The sequence below is a fragment of the Myotis lucifugus genome, unplaced genomic scaffold (genome assembly GCF_000147115.1).
Source record: "Myotis lucifugus unplaced genomic scaffold, Myoluc2.0 scaffold_536, whole genome shotgun sequence".
NCBI classification, from domain to species: domain Eukaryota; kingdom Metazoa; phylum Chordata; class Mammalia; order Chiroptera; family Vespertilionidae; genus Myotis; species Myotis lucifugus.
In genome coordinates, this window is record NW_005871584.1 from 21,664 (window position 1) to 45,883 (window position 24,220).

At 49.6% G+C, this 24,220-nt stretch overlaps 1 long non-coding RNA gene across 1 annotated transcript; it reads right to left on the reverse strand.

Moving 5' to 3' along the window:
* Positions 1 to 17,832: 17,832 nt before the first annotated feature.
* Positions 17,833 to 19,071, reverse strand: LOC106694609. Its single transcript, XR_001345647.2, has 2 exons — positions 18,525 to 19,071; positions 17,833 to 18,183 (listed from the first exon to the last, which is right to left on the reverse strand). It is a non-coding gene; the product is annotated as an uncharacterized LOC106694609 (long non-coding RNA).
* Positions 19,072 to 24,220: the final 5,149 nt, after the last annotated feature.

Here is a 24,220-nt window from a genome sequence, read left to right on the forward strand (position 1 = left end):
GCCCTTGAATTACTCCTGGCCTCAGTTTCTCCACTGACTCCCAGGAGCCTTTCCCAAGCGAGGCTCCCGCCGCCGGTACTATAAGCTCACTCCCCTCCTTCCTGAGACCTCCCTGCCAGCGGCTCCCTGCTGCAGGCCCCTTGTCTGTGAGGACAGTGGGGAGCTCAGTGCAGGGGCCGCACAGACGCCCTCGGTGCCCACCCAAGGCCACCTCTCCAGCTGGTGAATCCTGCAAGTCACTACGGATTTCCGCTTCCTGATCTATCAGACGGAGGCCATTTGCCAACCTCGCAGGGCTATTTAAGGATCAGAGGACATGAAAGTGAGTACAGGGCCTGGTACACGGTGAGCTTTGAGTTGGAGCCCCTGGTTCCCTCTCCCCTCCTGCCCTCAGCCCACCGCCTGGCCCTCCGCCCCCAGGCTCCCTGTGGACTTGGAAAAGTCTGCAAAGTCCTGGGAAGCAAGTGGTAGCTCCTACCTTAGGATATGGCTCGTTAGACCAGGGGAAACGGAGTCCAGAGACATGGAGCACTGGGTGGATTAGAGGCTCCATAAGCTCGCATCCCTGCGTCCCTCCCGAGATCCGCCGGCCTCGGGCGGCCAGTCCGAGGGGCCGGGGCAGATGCAGGGCGCGGTGAGCACTCACACCCGCCTCCCTGGGCCACCGCCGCCGGTGGTCGCACACGGGCACTAACCGCAGCGGGAGCGCAGCTGCCCTCCGCGCTCCCCAGCACCAGTGCCAGCGCCGATGCGCCGCCCCAGGGGCTCAGCCGCAGCCCTCGGGCCACAGCGCCCGCCAACACCAGGGTCCCGGGAACTCACGGGTCATAAAATGGCTGTTTGAGCCACGAGTGTTGGCGTGGTTTACATAGCAAATAGGTACCCGGACAGGTGCCTCGACGAGCGGGTCACACCCAGCTCCGCTCTGGACCCTGGGGGCGCGGCAGGGGCTGTGTCGGGGCAACAGGTGCATCGCCCTCCCCGGACGCGGAGCCAAACGCGGGGCTCTGTCGCCCTCTGGCGGCGCTGCGCGGAGCTGCAGCGCGCTCCCTGCCAACATCCTGCCCGGCTGCCCGCCCTCCCTGCAAGCCCAGCAGCCCCCTTGTTGGTGATTGGTGGGGGGGGGAAGGGGCCTGCGGCTGTACCAGCCCCAGCCGCCACGATCAGCATCAGAGCAGCCAGCCCTGTGCTCATCAGGCCTGCAACAGGATTGGAGAGACAGCGGGAGGCGTTCTCTCATGAACTGGGGCTTCCAGAGGGGAGATGGAAAGCAGGCCGGCAGGGGAGGGTCAGCCGCCCTTGTGTGAGCCTGCCAGGCAGGGCCTGGCACCCGGAAAGCAGCCTCCCCTCATCCGGAGACCTCACAGCGCCAGATGGGGACAGCCCGGGAACAGGACAGGGCTCAGAAGGCGGAGGGAGTTTGCCAGTCCCTTCTACCCACAGGGAATGCCATCCCAAATAAGAGCTGGGTGGTTTTATTGTCATAAAATATACATAACATCCATGACCAGTGTCTCTCAGTGGTTAGAGCATCATCCCGTGCACCAAAGGGTGGCAGGTTCAATTCCTGGTCAGGTCACATACCCAGGTTGCAGGTTCGATCCCCGTAGGGGTGGAGATGGGAAACAGCTGATTGATGTTTCTCTCTCTCTCTCTCCTTCCCTCTAAAATCAATTTTTTAAAATATATATATATATATATATATGTATATATATATATATATATATACATATATATATATATTACATAAACGTTACCATTTTTACCACTTCAATGGTATTAACTACAGTCATAATGTTGTAAAACCATCTCTACCATCCACCAACATAACTCTTCATCTTCCCAAACTGAAGCTCTGTGCTCGTTAAACAACAGCTGCCCACTCCCCACTCCCCAGCCCCTGGCAGCCCCCATTCTACTTTCTGTCTCTATGGATGCGACCACTCTGGTACCTCCTGTAAGTGGAATCACACAGTATTTGTCCTTTTGTGACTAGATGTACTATCCTCAAAGTTCATCCATGTTGTCCAAGTGTTAAAATTTCCTCCTTTTAGACTGATTGGCTATACCACGTTCTGCTTATCCCTCCATCCATCAGCGGGCTGCTCCCAGCTGTGGACTATGTGAACAGTGCTGCTGTGAGCATGCGTGTACAGAGCAGTGCTGCTGTGAGCATGCGTGTACAGAACAGTGCTGCTGTGAGCATGTGTGTACAGAGCAGTGCTGCCGTGAGCATGCGTGTACAGAGCAGTGCTGCTGTGAGCATGCGTGTACAGACCTCTGTCTGTGTCCCTATTTTCACTTCTTTCTGGATTTTTAAAAAGTGCTTTTTCTCTCTGTTGACTACAAAATTTAGAGATTTAATCTTTCCCATCTGCCCACCCAGCTCTACCCTACACCAAAGGCTGGCTGAAGACTGAGGCCTCGCTTGTAAGCCTTTTGCCTGGACCCATCAGGTTAACAATAACAGCATCTACAGAGCAGTTATTGCATGTCACTGCTTTACAAATGCTTTAATGCTTACAATCACATGAGGTGGGTACCACCTTCACACTTTATAAATGAAGAAAAAAGGGATTGAAATGGGCCTGAGTCTTGCTAAAGTCACCAGCTAGTGAGTAGCAGAGTCAGGAGTTGCAATCAGGGCTGCGTGGGTCCAAGCTCCCCGCCCTTCCATCTGTCCACCCTACTCGGTCCATTCACGAGGGCTCGCTCTCGCCTCCCTCACCTGAATCTTTCCGCTGATCTCTTTCCTTCCCTCCATGATCAGCACTGAAGCAGCGCCTCCCCTGGCACACCACTGTGCTGCCCAGTGAACGCAGCCCTTTCCCCGGCCCAGGAGTGCCCCGCCGCTCTCCCTGGCCGAGCTGGCGGTGACGGTGGAGATAATGCCTGGCAGTGGCTTCCGGTTCATATTGTGGAAAAGAGAGCAGAGGCCTCTCCAGAGCGGGTCCTACTTATTCTCACCCCTCAGCACAACAGTGTCTCCTGACGAGTCACCTTTGCCAGGAGGCAGAGCCTGTGCAATGACCTGTGACCCCAGGGAGGGCAGAGCAAGGTCAGGAGGCTCCCAGGGTCTAGCTCGGGGAGGTGGAAGGGAGAGCCAGCACAGTCCCCCAGACCAGCGGTCAGCAGGACGGCCCCTCTCCACTCGGGCTCTGTGTCCAGCTTCCCTTGGCCAGACCCTGGAGGGCAGGGCCCCCTGAGCAGTGTTCCTGTGCTTGTGCAGCCCGTCATGGCCGCAGGAGGCCTGCTGGGCCCCCTCGGGAGGACACTGGCCCACACGGTCCTGCCAGAGGCCCAGGGTGGGAAGACTGAGACCAGGGCGTGGGGGGAGGGAAGACTCACATCTGGAGGAAGGGGAGCCGCCTGGCCGCCCTGCCCTCCCCCTCAATGTGCCGCATTTCACTGAAATTTAATTAGAATGTAATGTGAGCAAGAGCAAACGAGGGCTCTTAATTGAAATTACATTTCCAGCTCCATCAAGGCTCACAGCCCCGAAGCTACCAAAGCTACTATAGACACGGCCAGCACCCCCCAGAGCGGGCCCCCGAGTGCCCCTTCACCCCCGCTGCGGGGCCAGCAGGCTGCGGTGGGGACACCGCTCTCCAGGGGACGCCTTCACGGAGACCCTCCGTGTTTTCTGCTCCTCAGAGGCCCCTGCCTCGCACCAGACCCCAGGAGCAGGAGGAAACGCACGCCTGGGAGCCCTCCCACCTCGCTCTCCTCTTCTCAGGTGTGAGTCTGCCCTCCCCCCGCCAACCCCCTCCCCCCCACCCCAACGCCATGGTTCTTACTTTTTGCCCGTTTCATAGGTGAGAAAACAGGCTCGGAAGCTAGACAGCTCGCCTGCCTTCGCCACCAAGCCAGCCAGAGAGGACTGGGCCTTGCACGCAGGAGCCGCTCCCCTCCAAGCAGGTGCGTCCTTTCTCTCCACGGCTCTGACGCCACCCGCACCTGGTGCCGGGGGAACGGCGTCCTTTCATGGAGTCCCAGGAAAGCGTTCCAGGGCCCACGTGTGTGGGCTGAGGCCTGGTGGTGGCAAACACAGAGGCTGTCTCCGGTTCAGCTCCAGGCAATCATCTCCATCCGGCCCCGGGGAAGAAGCCAGCCTGGTCTCCATCAGGCCCAGGACAAAGCATGGTCCGTGCGAGGCTTAGCCCTGCTTGTCCCACCCGCTGGCTGAGTCTGCTCCTGGCTGTGCTCTAGCCGATGCTGGCCAGGCCCTCACTGGGAGCCCAGGTCCGCAGGGGGCCCGGGCTGCGAGGGCCACATGGCTGCTCTGGGGAGACAGCTGCTGAGCAAACAGGGCCAGCATGTGCTACCAACCAGCCAGAGAGAGCATCTTTGTTAGGCTGGGTGTGGGGACCCTGACCAGAGTACACCGCGTGTTAAAGGCCCACGTGCCACACGCATGTGCAAAGGCCATGACACAGCGGTGTTACTGCACGCACTACGCAGGGTCACCTCTATCTTGTGTAACACCGATGTCCCTACCTGGCAGGAAGCCTGTCTTGTCTGCTTTAGTATAAAATATGTTGCTGAACAGCAGTGAGGGCTGCTGCTTGGCTGGCTGCTGTGTGTGCAATGGCTGCTTTGTCTGCATGAGAGCATGTCCCATCTACCTCTGGCTGCTCGCGTCCAATTCCCCGGCATCCAAAGAGGACCCATCCCCAGCAGAGGGGCTCGGATCCAACAACTAGTATAGCTGGCAAGAGTGTGGGTAAGTAGCCCGTCTGCCCTGCTGGAGGACAGTGGCCTCGCGGGCTGTGATATCCAGCAGCAGCGGTCCTGATGTCTTGGACCCCCTCTGAGGATTGGGAGCAGGTCAAGGTAACGCCAGTGGCGTTGGGGAAAGCATGCTGTCCCTGATGAACCAGATCCTCAAAGACCAGCAGAAAGCAGCCGGAAAGAACTGAGACAAAGGCGGGCCCAGTCCGGGAACAGGGAGCAGTGCGGCCTGGAAGAGATAGAGCCTCCGGGAGCCAGGCAAAGGCAAAGGGCCGCCATCTGCCCACGCAGCCGCTGGGAGCAAGAGCAGGCGAAAGACAATGGGGGTGAGGGGGGTGCTGAGCACCTGAGCCTCCAAGCCACAAGTAATGAGCATTTTATAATGTGTGTGAAAATGATTCTCACCACAGCCCCTCCAGCAATGTTTGGCTCACTGGCAGCCATTTTGACCCCTTTTGTAGACCGCCATATACATGAAGTTACTATGACTACGGCCAGCTTGGGGGATGTGGAAGTCAAGTGGCAAGAGAAGGGAGTGATGAGACATGTGACTGTAATACATCCTGGGAATGGATGTGCTAAAGCAGCGGTTCTCAACCTGTGGGTCGCGACCCCTTTGGGGTTGAACGACCCTTTCACAGGGGTCGCCTAAGACCATCAGAAAACACATATATAATTACATATTGTTTTGTGATTAATCACTATGCTTTAATTATGTTCAATTTGTATCAATGAAATTGGGGGTCACCACAACATGAGGAACTGTATTAAAGGGTCTCGGCATTAGGAAGGTTGAGAACCACTGTGCTAAAGGGTTAATGACTGCAACAACCCAGTGAATTTCCCCTGCAGGTGTGTGGTGAAGCCCATCACTAGGGGGCACCAGCATCACGCGGCCATACAGTTGCCTGGCCTGCCCTCTAGCCCGGGTAGGGCAGTGTTGTCTCCCAGGGGCCATGGGGAGATTGGACAGATGGTATTGCAGCCAGAACAGGCGAGGATCGTCCGCCTCCCGCATGCAGCCGCTATGGCTCCCGGTGTGGCCGGTGGAGGAGCCTGACAGCGCCTGGCGGATGACTGTAGATAGCAAGGAACTGACGTGGGAAGGTCGATGGTGAACTTTTGTCGTCCTCCCTCAAGGATAGTTGCACAGCCCAACTATTTGTCATGGTTTGGTGTCACAAGATTTAGCTGCCTGGGTGGGCCTCTCACGGTGCCAGTGTTCCGTTGTGTTGACGGTGTTGTGCTAACCTCTGATTCTCGGGCAGATCTAAACGCAGCTGCCAGTAGTCTACAGCAGGCTTTGAACTCATGGGGATGGGCAGTCAATGACTGCAAGGTCAAGGGACCTGGCTTATCTGTCAAATTCTGGGGAGTTGTCTGGTCGGGTAGGACCAAGGTGAGCCCTGAAGCAGGCATTGGCAGGTGCAGGCTTACCCACAACATGAAACAGCTGCAGCCTGTTAGCCTCGGGGGGTACTGGCGAGTGTTCACTCCCCACCTGGAGCAGTTGTTACGGCCACTGTATCTGTTGTCCTGGAAGGGGGCGACCTAGGACTGGACTCCAGAAGTAAAGGAGGCCTTGCTAGCTGCCAACAAGGCAGTCGCCCAAGTGGGCGGAGAAGGTACCATCGGATTTTGGTACCAGTTATGGAAGGAAACAGGGAGTGGACGTGCTCTCGTTGAGACAGTGGGCAGCCATGTGTGCTGCCTTGCAGGCCTGTGAAGCTATTACGGCACAAGGCAAAGTGCTTGTAAAGACGGCTTGTCCTATAGTGGGGTGGCTTAGTCTCAGATAACCATGCCCAGGTTGGGAGCAGCACAAAGCCCAGCTTTAGCAAAGTGGGGGCCCTATGTTGGGACCTGTGATTTATGAGACCCTGTCAAGGGGTGGAACTCCTATGGAGGTGCTGCTCCCTAGTCCATTCTGAGAGGGCCCACCACACACACACACACACACACACACACACCTGGAGACCATGTGGTGTACGAACAGGTCTAGCAGGGGGAGCCCTGCTACATGGACGACTGTGGCTGTCCATTTAGATACTGACGAACTATGTGGTTCGATTCAAATGCTGGGCCAAGTAGCCATTGGAACAGACAGCTGAGCTGTCTTTAAAGACTTAACTTTGTGGTTGCCACAATGGCACAAGCAACAGTGGATAATAGATCATCGCCCCAAATGGAGACAAGAAATATGGCCTGTTAAAAGGCAAGCTCTGCTAGGGGCGGACCCACCTAGCCTAAGAGGCTGGGCTAGATGTGTTAATGATACAGAGATATCCTCAGACACTGCACGTGCAGATGAAAACAACAGGTGAACAGTTGTGACCCAAAGCCTGCCCCCTGGCAGAGGGGGAGAGGCAGTGTGGACCTGGCCATGGTCTGTTACAGGGGAAGGGCCATGGTGGCCCTCCTATCCGCTTGGGGAAACGGGCACGACTATAAGTTACAGCCGCACCCCTGGGGCCAGCCCTGGCAATGTCAGCAACGCCCTGCAAGAGGTAGATAATGACGTTCAGGCCATACACGCCCTCCCCAGGACCCCCTCCGAGAGGGGTGAAATGGACTGTCAGGCATTGGACGTTCTGGAATTTTGCTGTTGGGACCGGAGTACTGACCCTAACATGCTGCAGTTTGTATTGTTATTGTGGGTTCTATGTTCAAAGAGCTGCATATGGGCCAGGATACCCCTAAAAGACCATCCAGCCTAAGGGCTGGAGTGTGAGGACCCTGATCAGAGTACACCACATGTTAACGGCCCATGTGCCACACGCATGTGAAAAGGCCATGACACAGCAGTGTTCCTGCACGCACTGCACACTGTCACCTCTATCTTGTGTAACACGGATGTCCCTATCTGGCAGGAAGCCTATCTTGTCTGCTTTAGTAGACAAGCGATGGGGGCTGCTGCTTGGCTGGCTGCTGTGTGTGCAATGGCTGCTTTGTCTGCATGAAAGCATGTCCCATCTACCTCTGGCTGCTCGTGTCTTTTTCCAGTTCCCAGCATCCAAAGAGGTCCCGTCCCCAGCAGAGGGGCTCGGACCCAGCACTGGGATTATATTCTCAGGCTCGGGAGGGACCAGGTGCTTCTTCAAACCAACCAGTCAACTTCCCAAGCTTCCACGGGCTGGCGCTGGAGCCTCCCCTAACCATCTCTTTCCTAGACCTTCCGGGGTGTTGTGTCCCCTGTCCAATCCCATCCTTTGCCCAGGCTACGCAGACAGGTCTCTATGGTCCCATCTTGTGCCCAGCAGAGGAGTTGCCTTTATTTTTCATTCCTCCCCCCAGTAATCTGTGAGGAACGGGCTGGTGGTTCCCTGGGGAGAGTGTGAAGCCGTACCTCCTAGTGGAGCGAGCAGGCTTATGGTCTGATTCCGCTCCCTCGTTTATTAGGCTGAATAGTGTCTGATTCCCTTTGCCCTTCCTCATTACTATCTAGCTGCCTACACTAACCATAGACACACTTCCTGGGACGGTGAGGGCGGGGTACTGAGATAAAACAGCACCCCAGCCAGGCACACTGACCCAGAGGACGCCTGACGCCCGGGGCGACACAGGGCTCTCCCCTAGAATATGCGCGTTGAAAGGGTAATACAGAGGCTGGTCCTTGTTCCCTGCTGCCCAGGGCTTACCACCACCAGATGCCAAAACCTAGGAACCGGCCCTCCGTCCCCTTCTGCCTCTGCAGCACACTGCATTGCCCGCCCCACGCGCTTGCGATCCTGCCCGTTTCCTTTAGACAGGCTAGCTTTCTGTTGCTTGCGGCCCAAGAACTTTAATATACATGTAAAGGGGTCTGAAAGCGTGTATAGACAGAGACCTTCCGCATTCTAACTCCATGCAGTTGCTCAAAGCTCATTCTTACTCGTTCCCCAGTGCTCACCCGCTCCATCCGGCCAGTCTCCTCTCTGCTCAAGCTGAGTCCGTTCCGGCCTATGCCCAGGCCACTCTTCTGCAAAAAGCACCCTCCACACCTCAGACTCCATGTTTCCTCAGCCACAGAAATTCTGCCCATCCTCCAAGGCTCCTCCTAACCCTCTCAGCACACTCTGAGCTACCACAGAACTAACTACAAAATAAGAATCAAGCCCAAAGTATGTTGCTTTGTATTGCTATTTACTTGGTTCCTAAGACCTTTGCTCATAGCAACCTTATACTCTCCTGGTGTACAGGGAGGGTCTAGCACAGGCTGGGCACAGAGCAGAGGAACTGAATTGCTTGTCGGATGGCCTGGCAGAGACTGCTACCACGTGTTCAAAAACTGTTTTACTGCACATCCCACGTCATGGCCAATGACTGTGTTCTAAGGGCCACTGGAATGTGAGCAGAAATGATGTGTGCACTTCCAGCCCGAGACTTTAAGAAGCAGGTGTAGGTGGGACCACCCACACCCTCCTAACCCGCTTTGGCTACATGCGGATGACAGTGAGGCTAGAAGACGGTAGAGGCTAAGCTCTAAATCACGGTGGAGGATGCCTTCTGCCCACCAAGAGCACCTGCTTTGAGCACTTACATAAATGAGGAATAATCTCCTATTGTATTTGAGCATTTGTTAGAGCCCTTGTTGTGGCCCATTTGTTAGAGCGGCTCACGTTATGCAGCGATCACCGATGCTGGTCACCACGGTGTTGGAGAAGGTCATGGTGTTCGCAGTGGGAATAATGGTGAAGGTGGCCAATGGGTATGGAACCATGGTAACCGTGAGGATGGCAGGGAGGGTGACCAGGACAATTTTAATAATTATATAATCTGGCTGATGTTGTTAATGATTGTGCGAGTAACTATAACAATAGTGATTTCATAGGCACTGATGAAGACTTTGCTGTTACACAGAATTGGCAACTAGGCCCAAAGCTGATGGAAAAGAGTCACTGAGTCCTCCTTATTTAAACAAGGCCACCAATATTTAGGCAGCAGGCACTTCCTCGGAGACCAGTAAGAGTTGGCAGAAAAGGCCCCACCTTGATTAGCTACCACCCACCATGCTGACGTGAGGAAGGGACTGAGGAGCAGGAGGGAGAGTCACGTTGCTGAGGATACAGCGTTTGTGGTGACAGTTACTCTCTCCCTAGCCTTCCCCTGCCCCAAAGCCAAGATTGGGAGAGGGTGGGAGAGGGTAGGGGAAGGTGGGGGAGGATGGGAGAGGGTGGGAGAGGGTGGGGGAGGATGGGGGAGGATGGGAGAGGGTGGGAGAGGGTGGGGGAGGATGGGAGAGGGTGGGAGAGGGTGGGAGAGGCTGGGAGACCGCTGAGAGGGCCTGTGACAAGGAAGGACCTGTATCTCCTTCCTCCGCTGAAACCTGCCTGTTGATCTGTCCTGTGCGTGGCAAAGGCCTGTGGTTCCCACCTGGAGTGGGTAGATGAGCTGAGCTTAGTCCCTGCAACAGCACCCTCCCCCCAGGCTGCCTATGGAGGCAGGAGGCGGTGGGGTGTCGTGCTGGTGATGGGGTCTGAGCTCACCCTGACTTGCCATGGCTGGGCCCTGAGAAGAGTGGAAGTCCTGCAGGGCCCTCCAGAGAGCCCACACTCCCTCAGTGTGGACTCTGAATCCCACGAGAAAGCCAGGAAGTGGACATCTGCCAAACAGCGAGCGTCTGTGCTGGTTGGTGTCTGGTGATAACCATCAAGAAAGGGTCTGCAGCCCGGCCAGTGTGGTTCAGTGGTTAAGTGTCAACCTGTGAAGCAGGAGATCGTGGTTCGATTCCCAGTTAGGTCACATGCCCAAGTGTGGGCTCAATCCCCAGGAGGGAGCATACAAGAGGCAACTGATCAATGATTCTTTCTCATCATTGATGTTTCTGTCTCTCCCTCTCCCTTCCTCTCTGAAATCAATAAAATAATTTTTTTTAAAAAAAGAGGGGACTGCAACAGCAGTGATAAGAATAAATGAAAGAGCCCCAACTGGTTTGGCTCAGTGGATAGAGCATCGGCCTGCGGACTGAAGGGTCCCAGGTTCAATTCTGGTCAAGGGCATGTACCTTGGTTGCGGGCACATCTCCAGTGGGGAGTGTGCAGGGGGCAGCTGATCGATGTTTCTCTGTCATCGATGTTTCTAACTCTCTATCCCTCTCCCTTCCTCTCTATAAAAAAATCAATAAAATATATATTTTTAAAAAGAATAAATGAAAGAAAAGAGTGTGTGTCTCTCTCACTCCTTCTTCAGTACCAGCCTGGGAGAAGCAGGGACTTGGAGATGAGAGGGAGGTGGGAGGAGATGGCCGTTCACTTGTGAGAAAGTGGGTTTTAAGTTGAATGAACTTGCATAACAGAAAGCACAAGAGCTTGGGCAATGGAAAATTGTCCAAGATGTTATTAAAGGATGGGAAGGGGAAGTCCACAGAGCACAGGTAAAGTGCTTACTTGCAGGAGGAAATACAACCATTCCATGTTTCTATGTAAATGTGAGCATCTTCAGTAGGCTGATTACATCATGAAGGGAATGAAGGTAACTCATTAATTTTTTTCATGAAATGTTTACCAAGTGGCTACCAAATTCCAGACCACTTGTTCACGGGAATGATGCTGACAGGGACCACCAGGTGAAAGCTAGTCTCATTTAGATGCCTGGGGGTGGGGGCTGGGGCCTGAGTTCCTTTGGCCCCTGGTGTGCCCTGGGCCATCTCCCCCTGTAATTAGGATATGGTGTGCCCACTATAGTAGAGACCCAATTTAATAAAAATTGAGCAAGGTCGACATTTATTGTTCACCCCTGAAAACACCCAGGTAAGACAGCTGGGCCTGCGAGGCAGCCCCACCTCATCGGTCTGCATTTGCCCGCTGCTCTGCCATCCTCGTCACGTGGCTTCCATCTCAAGGGAAGCTCCCACCCACAGGTCCACGTCCAGCCAGTCGCAGAAGAGAAGTGGAAGGGAAGGCGTACACCTGCCCTGAGAGGGCGTGGCCCAGAGGCAGCAGGTGTTACTTCCACTCACCCTCCACTGGCCAGAACCTGGTCACACGGACACACCGACGGCCAGGGCGGCTGGAATGTCATCTTGAGCTGGGTGGCCACATGACTGGTGAGAAACTCCTTTGCTGTGTAAAAAGGAGAGATGAATAATGGAAAGAGCTGGCAGCCTCTGCCACACATGGTGGCTACACAGCCAAAGTGATCTTTGAAGAAATATAAATTGGATTCTGTCACCCTTACCCAAATTATAATATTTTTATTCCATTGCAATAAAACCTAGTCCCCGCCCCCCCAACCCACCCTGCCTTGTAAGATCTGGTACCTGCCCTCATTCAAACCTCACCCTGTACCTCGTTTTCCTGGCTCGTGATTCTCTGCCCACAAGGGCCAGATTCTGTGAGATCCCGTAACATGCAAGCTCCTCGCCATATTGGGGCCCTTGGGTTCTTGGTTCTCTCATCCAAAGATGCTCTCCCCTCAGCCCTGCTCATGGCTGGCTCCTCCCCATCTTTCAGGCCCAGATAAATGGAAGCTCCTCAGCCAGGCCAGCCTCCCACCCGCTGTGTAAGCTAGACCCGCCCCTCACCAAGCTACTCTGCAGGTACTTCTGTCAGGGGCCTTACCACCATCAGTAACCCAGCATTGATTTGTTCAGTTATCCACCGCACGTCTCCTCACCCCCCACCCCCACCCCCGGGGATGGGAGCGCCCAGAGGGCAGGAGTCCTGTCCGTTGTTCACCATGGCAACCCCCACACCTAGCATGGGTAGGGACTCAATACATATTTGCTAATAGCACTGAGGGTCTAAGACCTCCTCCTCCCTTTCCACGAGTAAATCTGTAGATCAAGCATGTCAAATTCAAAGGCTAACACAGGCCAAATAAACGAGGCATGCGGTCCAGAGGCCGTGAGTTTGACATGCTTACTGTAGATCCATATTCCCCATCACGCCTGTAGAGATTAAGTAGGTGACCTGGCCCCGGAAGAATCCTGATTTCACCTATGCAACCAGACACTTGGTGGAGAACAGCTGGCCTGCTGCAGGAAGCCGCCCATTGTCTTCACTAGCAGAGAAGTGCAAACAAGGATCCCGGAGCGCTGGTGAACCTTGAACCCATGGCAAGGGCCAGAGTTATGCACCGATTGTCTAATCCAGACAATGGGGGCTCAAGCTATTTCCTGATTATATAGTCTCAGAGTAAATCCTTCTAATATTTACTGACCTTTAAGATAGTCTGTCTGCTACTGCAATTGCCTGCCTAAGGGCTTTATGTGTAAAAGGCTGGCGAGGCCTAGGCACCAGTGGAAGTCCTTCCCCTTGAGTTGGGCTTACCTGTCTGGCCCCCAATATTTCCAAATTATCTCTTGTCTCATCTCTTTCATTTGCCTGCGGCCCCCTCCTCCAGATCCTGAACCCTGAACCACGCGGGACATGGGGGAACATACACACCTGCTCTTAGCTCTTCACCCATAAAGGCACCACACAGATGGAAGAAGAGGAAAACTGCACACGGTCCCCACACAGATGGAAGAAGAGGAAAACTGCACACGGTCCCTGACATTAAGGCCAGGAAACCACATCCCTAATACAAGAGCGAGGGCGCTGTGAAGAGGAACAGGGCATCGCTGCCTAAGGCTGGTCGTTTGGGCGGATCCGTAAACGTGAACATAAAGGCCCCGAGCGAAGGAAGGGGGACTGCCTGCAGGTGAGGAGAGCCAGCGGTCCTGCTGTGAGGAGACCGAGCTGCTGGTCTCAGCCCCGCCTTCATTCACTGCAAGAACAAGGACAACTGGGCGAAGTCATGTCTGCGCTCCTTCCAGCTCCAACGCCCCCGGGAGGAAGGGCTTTCTTTGTTGGTCTCAAAGCCCACGAACTGCTGCACTGAGTGGGTTCCGTCCAAATGCCTCCTCCCTCTGGGGCCGCAGAGCCCCTTTTCTCTTCACACTCTTGTTCGGTGCATCTCTCTGCCATCAAACACTGGCCAGGAGGCTGGAGAGGCTGCACCGCAGCCCAGCTCGGGGGGCCTGGGAAGCCAGGACTGGCTTCTTGCCTTCTCGGGGTCCTTCGCCATCAGGAGGAAGCACACTGGCCCTCTGTTCCCGAGCCACATGCCAGCGAGGAGACAAGAACCGCTTGCTCAATAGCCACAGGACTCCCAGCCTGAGCGCCAAGTTAGCACTGTCAGCAGCATCCTTTCTCATTCAGGGGGGGACAGAGCTTCAAGTTATGTATGGGGGTCCTGCATAGAGTGTTATACATGGAAAAAGAAATCCCGCCACGGTTGGGGAATGAAAAGACAACAGGGGAACTAAAAGACATGTACTGAGTTTCTATTTTCAGTCTGTCCCTAGACCGCATGCTGTAATGACGTCCAGGATGGAGCTTCCCGTCATTCCCAACCTCGGGAAATAGGAGGGTGAGGCGGATAAGGGGAAGCCTGGCAGGGTGATGTGCAGGTCATTTTCTTTCGAGAGGGACTACTGACACAGATACATTGCTGGGGACACACAGCCGCACAGGAAGTAGACGATCTGAATAATTCTATGACGATTTAAGAAACCAAAACTTTTATAAATGAAACAAAAATATTTCCACAAACAAAGCTCCAGGCCAAGGTGACCCCAGAAAACTGTAGCCAAAGCCTTTATAGAGACAGAAAGAGGAGGCGTGGCCCAGTCACTTCACTAGACAAGCGTAACCTCGGTCCCCACACCTGGCCGGACGGCAGGAGAACGTCACTGGGCCAGCTCATCACAGCCAGACTGCAGAGTCCTCTCACATGAGCAAAACAAACCCCGCGGTCATTTAAAAGGCCACTACATATGAAGTGCAACATTTAAAAATCAACTGACGTAACAGGATACAGGGGGGAAACCATATGATTATTTCAAAAGATACCAAGAAAGATAAATTTCAAGACCAGTTTATAATAAAACCCTCAGCAAACTGGAAATAACAAGGAACTTCTAAAATTTGCTCCAGAATACAACTAGCATCAAGCTGAACAAACATGTCCCCCCAGGGTCAGGGAGAGCCCAGGGTGGCCGCTCGGCACCATCACCAACATTGCGCTGGGGTTGGGGCTGTGGCCCAGCAGAGGGGCAGAAGTGAACGGCATACGGTCTGGAAAGAAAAAATAAAACTATGAACAAATGGCATGGGTACATGTGTTCACCATACAGAAGAAAAAACTAATCACTGAATTTTGCAGAAATGCAAGATACAAGGTCAGTATTTATAAATCAATCTTATTTCTGTACCCTAGCAACAGACACTTGGAAATTAAATGTAAGAGATCACAGCATTTATCACAGCTACAAAAAGCTATTAAGAATTTAGGAAGTAACCCAGAGCCATGCTGGAGCCGGCGTGCCTGCTCGCAAAGACCCACCCAGCACGCTTGTGTTGGTTCCCTGTTGCCCTGTAACAGGCCATCACTCGCCGGCAGCTGGTATTCCACGGCTCAGGGGGCAGAACCGCACAGCGAGGCGGGGTTCCCTGCCCAGGATCTCACAGGCTCCCGCCACGTTGTGGGCTGGGCTGAGTTCTTACCTCGAGGGTCTGGAGAAAAATCCTCTTCCACCTTTTTTTTTTTCCTTTTTTATTGTTTAAAGTATTACACATAGTGGTACATATATCTCCTCTTTTTTTTCCCAATTGACCTTTCCCCAGCCTCCCCTACCCCCTGTCACATGATACTAGCACAAGAACAGACATATAGACCAATGGAATAGAATAGAGAATCCAGATATCGACCCAAACCACTATGCTCAATTAATATTTGACAAAGGAGGGAAGAACATACAATGGAGTCAAGACAGTCTCTTCAATAAATGGTGTTGGGAAAATTGGACAGATACATGCAAAAAAAATGAAACTAGACCACCAACTCACACCATACACAAAAATAAACTCAAAATGGATAAAGGACTTAAACATAAGACAGGAAACCATAAAAATACTAGAGGAATCCACAGGCAGCGAAATCTCAGACATACACTGAAGCAATTTCTTCACCAATACTGTTCCTAGGGCAAGGGAAACTAAAGAGAAAATAAACAAATGGGACTACATCAAAATAAAAAGCTTTTGCACAGCAAAAGAAACCATCAACAAAACAACAAGAAAGCCCACTGTATGGGAGAACATATTTGCAAATGTTATCACTGATAAAGGTTTAATCTCCAACATTTACAGGGAACTCATACAACTTAATAAAAGGAAGATAAATGATCCCATAAAAAAATGGGCAATGCCCTGACTGGTTTGGCTCAGTGGATAGAGCGTCGGCCTGCGGACTGAAGGGTCCCAGGTTCGATTTCGGTCAAGGGCATGTACCTTAGTTGTGGGTACATCCCCAGTGGGGGGTGTGCAGGAGGCAGCTGATCGATGTTTCTCTCTCATCGATGTGTCTAACTCTCTATCCCTCTCCCTTCCTCTCTGTAAAAAAATCAATAAAAATATTTTTTTTAAAAATGGGCAATGGACCTAAATAGATACTTTTCTAAAGAAGACAGAAGGAAGGCCAAGAGACATATGAAAACATGCTCAAAGTCACTAATTATACGAGAGATGCAAATCAAAACAACAATGCGGTACCATCTCACACCTGTCAGAATGGCTATCATCAACAAATCAACAAACGACAAGTGCTGGTGAGGATGCAGAGAAAAAGGAACCTTTGTGCACTGCTGGTGGGAATGCAGACTGGTGAAGTCACTGTGGAAAACAGTATGGCATTTCCTCAAAAAACTAAAAATGGAACTCCCATTTGACCAATAATCCCACTTCTAGGAATATAGCCCAAGAAACTAGAAACCCCAATCAGAACGGATATATGCATCCTATGTTCATAGCAGCACAATTCACCATAGCTAAGATTTGGAAACAGCCTAAATGCCCATCAGCAGATGAGTGGATTAGAAAACATCTACACAATGGAACACTACGCTGCAGTAAAAAAGAAGGAATTCTTACCGTTTGCAGCAGCATGGATGGAACTGGAGAGCATTATACTAAGTGAAATAAGCCAGGCAATGAAAGAAAAACACCACATGATCTCACTCATTTATGGAAAATAAAGAACATTATAACCTGATGAACAAAAAGATAGATACAGAGGCAGTAAAGCATAGAACAGACTGTCAAATTACAGTGGGAAGGCTGGGGAGTGTTGGGGAGGGGGTGGGAAGAGATCAACCGAAGGACTTCTATACATGCATATAAGCACAACCAGTGGACTCTTCCACCTTATTTTTTCTGGCACAATTCACTTCCTTGCTGCTGGAAGACTGAGTCCCCCGCCTCCTGCAGGCTGTGGGCAGGGACCATCTCAGCTCCCAGGCTGCTCGCAGGGTCTCACCACGTCTCCTTACAAGTCATCAGCAGGGAGCCTGCCTCAGGTTGCATACTTCTCTGCTTTCAGTCTCTAACTCACGCTTCTTCAACCAGCCAGAGACACGCCCTGCTTTTAAAGGGCTCATGTGACTCGGTTACGCCCCTTGGATGGTCGGCCTACCTTAAGGTCAGCTGGGCCACTATCACGGGAAACCTAATCACAGGGGTACATTCCACGCCCTCACAACCTAAGGACTACGCAGTGTACACCAAGGGGGCGGGAAGTCCTGGACCGTCCTGGCGGCTCCTGCCACCACAGCATTTCCTCCAAACCCACGTTCGTTGCTCTCACGCTGTTATCTTGAAATCCACGTCGGTGGGAGTACTCCCACCACAGAAATTAGCAGATGCCGTAAATCGGGGCTTTCCTGTTGCCCTGCACCCCAAAGAGCAGGTTTATCAGCAAAGTGCTGAATAAATCTAACAAGAGATGGACCCGACTCCACACTGAGTGAGGATGGCCCACACGCATGGGCCATACCTGGTCCATGGATTGGGAAAATGTCAGCTCTCCAGCAGTGATCTGTAGGTACAATCCAATCTCAGTCAAAATCTCACTGGCTGGCTGTGTAAATCATGTGATTCTAAAATTAACACGGAGTTGGGCTCTCTCTGGGGCACGCCCACGCCTTGTTTGTGGGAATTAAAGGAACTGACAATACTAAATCCCGGCAAGAACGTGTGTAACTGTAACTCTCATTCACTGCTGCTGGGAACGCAGTTAAGACAGCCGCTGACACCCTCTGAGCAACAACTTCACCCTTGAGCGTGGTCACCAACGACATAAAAGAGTCTCAATAGTGGCTTTATTTAGGAATGGAAGACAACTCAATTATCTATGAGCAGAAGACTAGACACATAACTTATGCATATTCATAAAATGGAGTTTAACATAGCAGTGAACAAAAATTAACTACAGTCACATATAACAATGAGTGAGACACCCAGATATAATCATGAGTGAAAGAAACACAAAAGAGTACATACAGTACACATTTAATGAAATTTAAGAAGAGGCAAACTAAAACTTCTACATTCATCAAAGACATTTTGGGGATAATTAAGACGATGTAAATAAGTACAGTATTAGAGATGTGTTCATTTTCTTAGGTGTGATGATGGTATTGTTACTTTTCATCTGAAATAAATAAGAGTGAAGTGTCATGATATTTTTCAACCTACTTTTAAATAGTAAATACTAAGATCATTATTTTTATTAAAAATAAAGCTATTTTCATTTTGGAAAATTATGAGAAAGAACTATAGTTTTCTCATAAAATATAATATAAATGCTTCATTTTGGAATAAATTTTTAACCAGGAATAAAGGGAAAGATTGATATAGTTGACTATATTAAAATTAAGAACTAGTAGGAACTTCTTTCATCACAAGGTTAGTAAGAGAAAGGGTAAGCCACAAAATGGGAGACGAAATTAATGAGTATTCGCTTTACAATAATGCATTAGGCTGCATGTTTACCTGTCATGTGCTTCTCTGTGTGTTTTTGTTTTCCACAGAAGCAAATAAAAGGTTAAAAAGACATTGGGATGTAAAGGACCCAGTGGATTTGCTCAGCCAGTAGCGCTCTGAGGAGGTCTTTATCTTGCTTGTTAAATGGGTCGTTTATTTGAAAGGAGGGGTAGCTCTGCTGCCTGTGGAAGCCTTGAAAACAAACAAACACACACAAAAACTAACAAGCAATTTTCTCCAAAGTGCTGGGGAAGAAGAACCTGGGGCTGCGAAGAGGTGGGGCCTCCGCCCGGGGAGCCGCCTGGAAAATATAAAACATGAAGCCAATTAATTTTCCCTGATTGGCATAAAAATTAATTTGCCTAGAATTATTCATGCTGGAGGGTTCTAATTATTCCTCTCCATCAAGATGCAAATTGAGTTTTGTGCAAGGAAAACAAGAGGGAGGCCAGAGGAAAATGGTGGGAGACAGGCCTATAGGGAGGGAGCAGCTGGGACCCAGGGGGTGACAAACACGTAAGCATCCTGAGCTGTGTGTTTGGGGCGAGGGGGGAGATCCTCGGGGCCAGCTGCTGGAAGTTGCTCTCCCCTGAGAGGAAGCACTGAGTCAGAGAAGCACACCTGAGTGCCCATGCCGACAGCTCCGGCCCCATATGTGCCAAAGCTGGGGAGACCCAGAGCTGCTCCCTCAGCTGATGCCGGTGCTGGCGACAGCTACATAACAAAATAAAAGGATGTGCTCTATACCCATTAAACAATAACTCCTCCTTCTCCCCTGCCCCAATCCCTGGCAACCACCATTGTACTTTCTGTCCATGAGTGTGACTACTCTAGGTACCTCATAGAATCATGCAGTATTGGTCTTTTTAGGACTGGCTTATTTCACTTAGCATAATGTCCTCAAGGTTCATCTATATTGTGGCACATGTCAAAATTTCCTTCCCTTTTAAAGCTGAATAATATTCCATTGTATGCTTTGTTTATCCATTCATTTGTCAATATTGGCTATTGTGAGTAATGCTGATATAAATGTGGATGTACAAATGTCTGTTTGAGGCCTTGTTTTCAATTCTTTTGGTGGAATTGCTGAATCATATGGTAATTATACTTTTAATATTTTGAGGAATCCCCACATTATTTTCCACAACAATGGCACCATCTTATATTCCCACCAACAATGCACCAGGATTCCAATTTCCTCACATCCTCACCAACACTGGCCTTCTCTGTTGCTGTTTGTTTTTTATTTTGTTTTGTTCTACAGTAGTCATACTAATGGGTGTGGGATTGTAACTTGTCACAGCTTTGATTTTCACTTCTCTGATGATGGATGGTGTTAAGCATATTTTCCTGTGATTACTGGCCATTTGTATATATTAGTTGCTGAAATATCTATTCAAGTCCATAGCCCTTTTTTTTTTTAATCCTCACTCAAGGACATGTCATCACTGATGTGAGAGAGAGGAAGGGGGAAGACACAGAGAAAAACATTGATGTGAGAGAGAAATATGGATCGGCTGCCTCCTGTACACGCCCCGACGGGGGATCATACTGGCTAAGGTGTGTGTCCTGACCAGGAATCAAACCCACAACCTTTGGTGCATGGGAGGATGCTCCAACCAAATGAGCCATCCAGCCAGGGCCAGAGCCCATTTTTTAATTGGGTTTTTGTTGTTGTTATTGTTCTTGCTGTTGTTGATTTATAGGAGTTTTCTATATATTCCGGATATTAATCCCTTATTAGATACGTGATTTGAAACTACTTCATGCCATTCTATGTGTTGCCTTTTACTCTGTTGGTAGTGTCCTTTGATGCACAAAAGTTTTTAATTTGGATGAAGTCCAATTTATTTCTTGTTTGTTTTGTTGCCTGTGTATTTTGTGTCACATCAAATAAGTCATTGCCAAATTCAATATCATGAAGGTTTCTCCTCATGCTTTCTTCTCAGAATTTTATAGTTTAGCTCATACATTTATGTCTTTGATCCATTGTGAGTTAATTTTTGTAAATGGTATATGGTAAGGGACCAACTTGACTCTCTTCCATGAGGATGTCCAGTTTTCCCAGCATCATTTGTTGAAAATACTGTTCTTTCCCACTGAATGATATTTGCACCCTTGTAAATAACATCCGATCATATGTGAGGGTTTTATTCTCAGCTATTTCATTCCATTGATCCGTATGTCTGTTTTTTATGCCAGTACCACACTGTTTGGTTATTGTAGATTTGTAGTAAGTTTTGAAATCAAAACATGTGAGTATTCCAATTTAGTTCCTCTTTTTCAAGATTGTTTTGGCTATTCATATTCCCTTGAGGTTTTATATAAACTTTAAGATGGGTTTTTCAATTTCTTCAAAAAAATCATTGAGATTTTAATAGGATTGCATTGAATCTGTAGATCATTTTGGATAGTGTTTACATCTTAACAATATTAAGTCTTTCAATCCATAAAGTTGGGAAGTCTTTCCATTTATTTGTTTTCTTTATTTTCTTTCAGCAATGTCTTGTAGTTTTTATTGTACAAGTCTTTTTCTTCCTTGGTTGAGTTAATTCCCAAGTATTTCATTTATTTTTTCATACAATTGTAAATGGATTTGTTTCCTTAATTTCTTTTTAGAATTGTTCAAGGCTACTGTATAGAAGAAATGCAGCTTATTTTTGCATGTTAATTTTGCATCCTATTTTTTGTTGTTGTTAATCCTCACCCGAGGATATTTTTTTCCATTGATTTTTTTTTAGAGAGAGGGGGAGAGACAGAGAGAGAGAGAAACATCAACATGAGAGAGACTTGTGTTTATACCGGAATTGAGCCTGCAACCGAGGTATGTGCCCTTGACTGGAATCTAACCCGAGACCCTTCAGTCTGCAGGCCAATGCTCTAACCACTGAGCAAACCAACTGGGCAAGTATCCTATTATTTTGTTAAATGTATTAGTTCTAATAGTTTTATGTAGTATCATTAGAGTATAATCTTTTCCACTATAAAACCATATCATCTGGGAACAAAATAATTTTATTTCTTCATTTCCAATTGGATGCTTTTTATTTCATTTTCTTGCCTAATTGCTCTGGCGAGAATGTCCAGTAGTATGCTGAATAGAAGTGGTGACAGTATGTATCTCTAACCTTGTTCCTGATCTTATAGGAATACCTGTAAGATCTTAATGTCCCAATGCCCCCATGTATGGTAGCTTTCTGTCTTTCACCATTGAGTATGATGTTAGCCATGGGTTTTTCATATATGGTTTTCATTATGTTGAGGTAGTTTCTTTATATTCCTACATTGTTGAGTGTTTTTATCATGAAAATATGTTTAATTTTGTCAGATGCTCTTTTTTTGCTTTTATTGAGATTATCATGTTATTGTTGTTTTTCCTTCATTCTGTCAATGTGGTACATTACACTGATCGAGTTAATATGCTGAAACATCCTGGCCTCTCAGGCATGAATCCCATTGGACCGTGGTGTATACTGCGTTTAATAAGCTGTTGAATTCAGTTTGCTAGTATTTTGTTGAGGTTTTTGCATCCGTGTTCAGAGGGATATTGGTCTGTAGTTTTCTTTCCTCACAGTGTCTTATCAGGGCAATGCTGTCCTCAGAATGAATTAGGAAGTATTTCCTCCTTTTCAATTTCTTGGGAATGTTTGAGAAGAATTGGTATTAGTTCTTCTTTGAATGTTTGATAGAATTCACCAGTGAAACCATCAGATCCAGGGATTTTCTTTGTAGGGAGGTTTTGGTTACTGATTTCCTCTCCTTATTAGTCACAGATCTACTCAGATTTTCTATTTCTTCACAATTAAGCCTTGTTGGATTCTGTCCATTTTTTCCAAGTTGGCCAATATTTTGGAATACTGTTGTTCATAGTATTCTCTTTTAAACCTTTTAACTTCTGTAGAATTAGCCATAATGATCCTACTTTCATTTCTGATTTTAGTAATTTGGATCCTCTCTCTTCTTTCTTATTCAATCTCATAAGCTTATTCTTAAAGTATGAGTTTGCTTAAAACCAGCTCCATTAGTGGATGAGTAAGTGAGTAAGTAGGTGACTAAGTGAATATATCATATGATGATATATTATGTCCCTCTTAATGTCCCAATGCCCCCATGTATGGACATTGTCAGAGACAGCAAGAGCACTGCTCAGCACTGCTGCTCTGAGTTGCTCTGAGTCCATATATTCTTCTAAATTCTTTCCTACTACACCAGAATAGGTTCTTTCTCAAACTTACTTACTACATTAACTGTTGGGAACTTAGTCCAAGTTCCTCCTTTATCCTCTTCTCACTAGCTACAGGTGTCGGGTCCAAGCCCCTCTGCCTGGAGCTGGACCTCCTAGGACGCAGGGTCTTAGACGGAGAAGCCATGAGAGGCTGTGGGTGTGTAAGAATGAGTCTTTATTGCAGAAGCCAGTGGCCATAAGCCATTAGACAAGACAGTCCTTTATAACAGTGTCCCAATCAGGCAGCGGTACGCCAGCTGGTAAATATCTTTCCCATATAGTCACACCTCTAATATAGTCTCTGTCCCCACAGTCATTATCTGAGCAGCCACACACTGCCCCCTAGACTCACCACCTCACATAGTAGTGGCACCTGAGCTCTCCCTTAGCGCTCCAGCCTCGGTAGCCTCTCCAGCCTCTCTGGCTCAGCAGCTTCTCCTGTCTCCCCTGCCCAGCACACGGGCTGGTCTCCATGCCCTCACATGGTAACTACCTCCGAGCTTCTCCTCAGCACACTGGCTGGGGAACATGGTAGCTGTATCTGAGATCTTTGTGAGCTCTTAGCCTTACATCTGAGTACCAGCTCTCAGCCCCGTCTGAGCGCTCTAGCCTTTCCCTCCTCCAGCCCCTTCTTCATACTCCAGAACACTAGCTGGTCAGGAACTTGTATATTATTCCAGAGACAAAGAAGGTTTTGTGCCAATCGTTACATCCATCATGTTTTGGCTACAGAAGAGCACATATGCGCAGTGTACCGTGGGGTTGTTGTGCCTGTGGCCTTGCACCTGCTTATGGCATCTTAGCCTCAGCACAGAGTGGCCTTGGACATTCGGTGTATTGACAACAAGGCCTCTGTGCTTTAACTGGCCTTGACTACGAGGCGTTTCTGCCGTGGTTCCACAGACATTGGGGGGGAAAAGAACTGGGGCTCAGAAAAAAATAAAATCCTAAAAGTCAGTTTTCCTTAGAGACCCATTCAGAATGTCCACACCAGCCTCCAGAACCCAGTCCCTTCTCAGCCTTAACCTTTTCTTTCTGGCTCTTTGAAAAGTGTCCACAGTTGTGAGTCCATTTCCCTGAGTAAAGGGAAGCACCTCCAGTTACGCACAGACTGGAAAGCTGACTTGGGAAGAAAGTACTTTTCTTCACACCTCTGGCCTCCCTGCGCTGGGCTCACTCCTGCCTCAGCATGGCCAGAGCCTCCTTCTCCCCCAGTGCAGCCTCGCACTGCAGTCTTCCTTTCTCTCCTCCAAACATAACCTCTGGGGCCCAGGCGGGGGCACCGCTTCAGGGACTGATTAATCCAATGAAGTTACCAGGTTAAGACCCTAGTGAGCCATAACAGCTTAATGGACTCTGCTTTCCATAAAGCGCTTGAATTTTAATTTAGTCTGAGTGCATTAAGCCAAAGCAGGAATGAGCTTCATGTGTCGTGGCAGTCAGTGGAGGAGGATTTGGGATGTGGAAACGACCTCCTTGG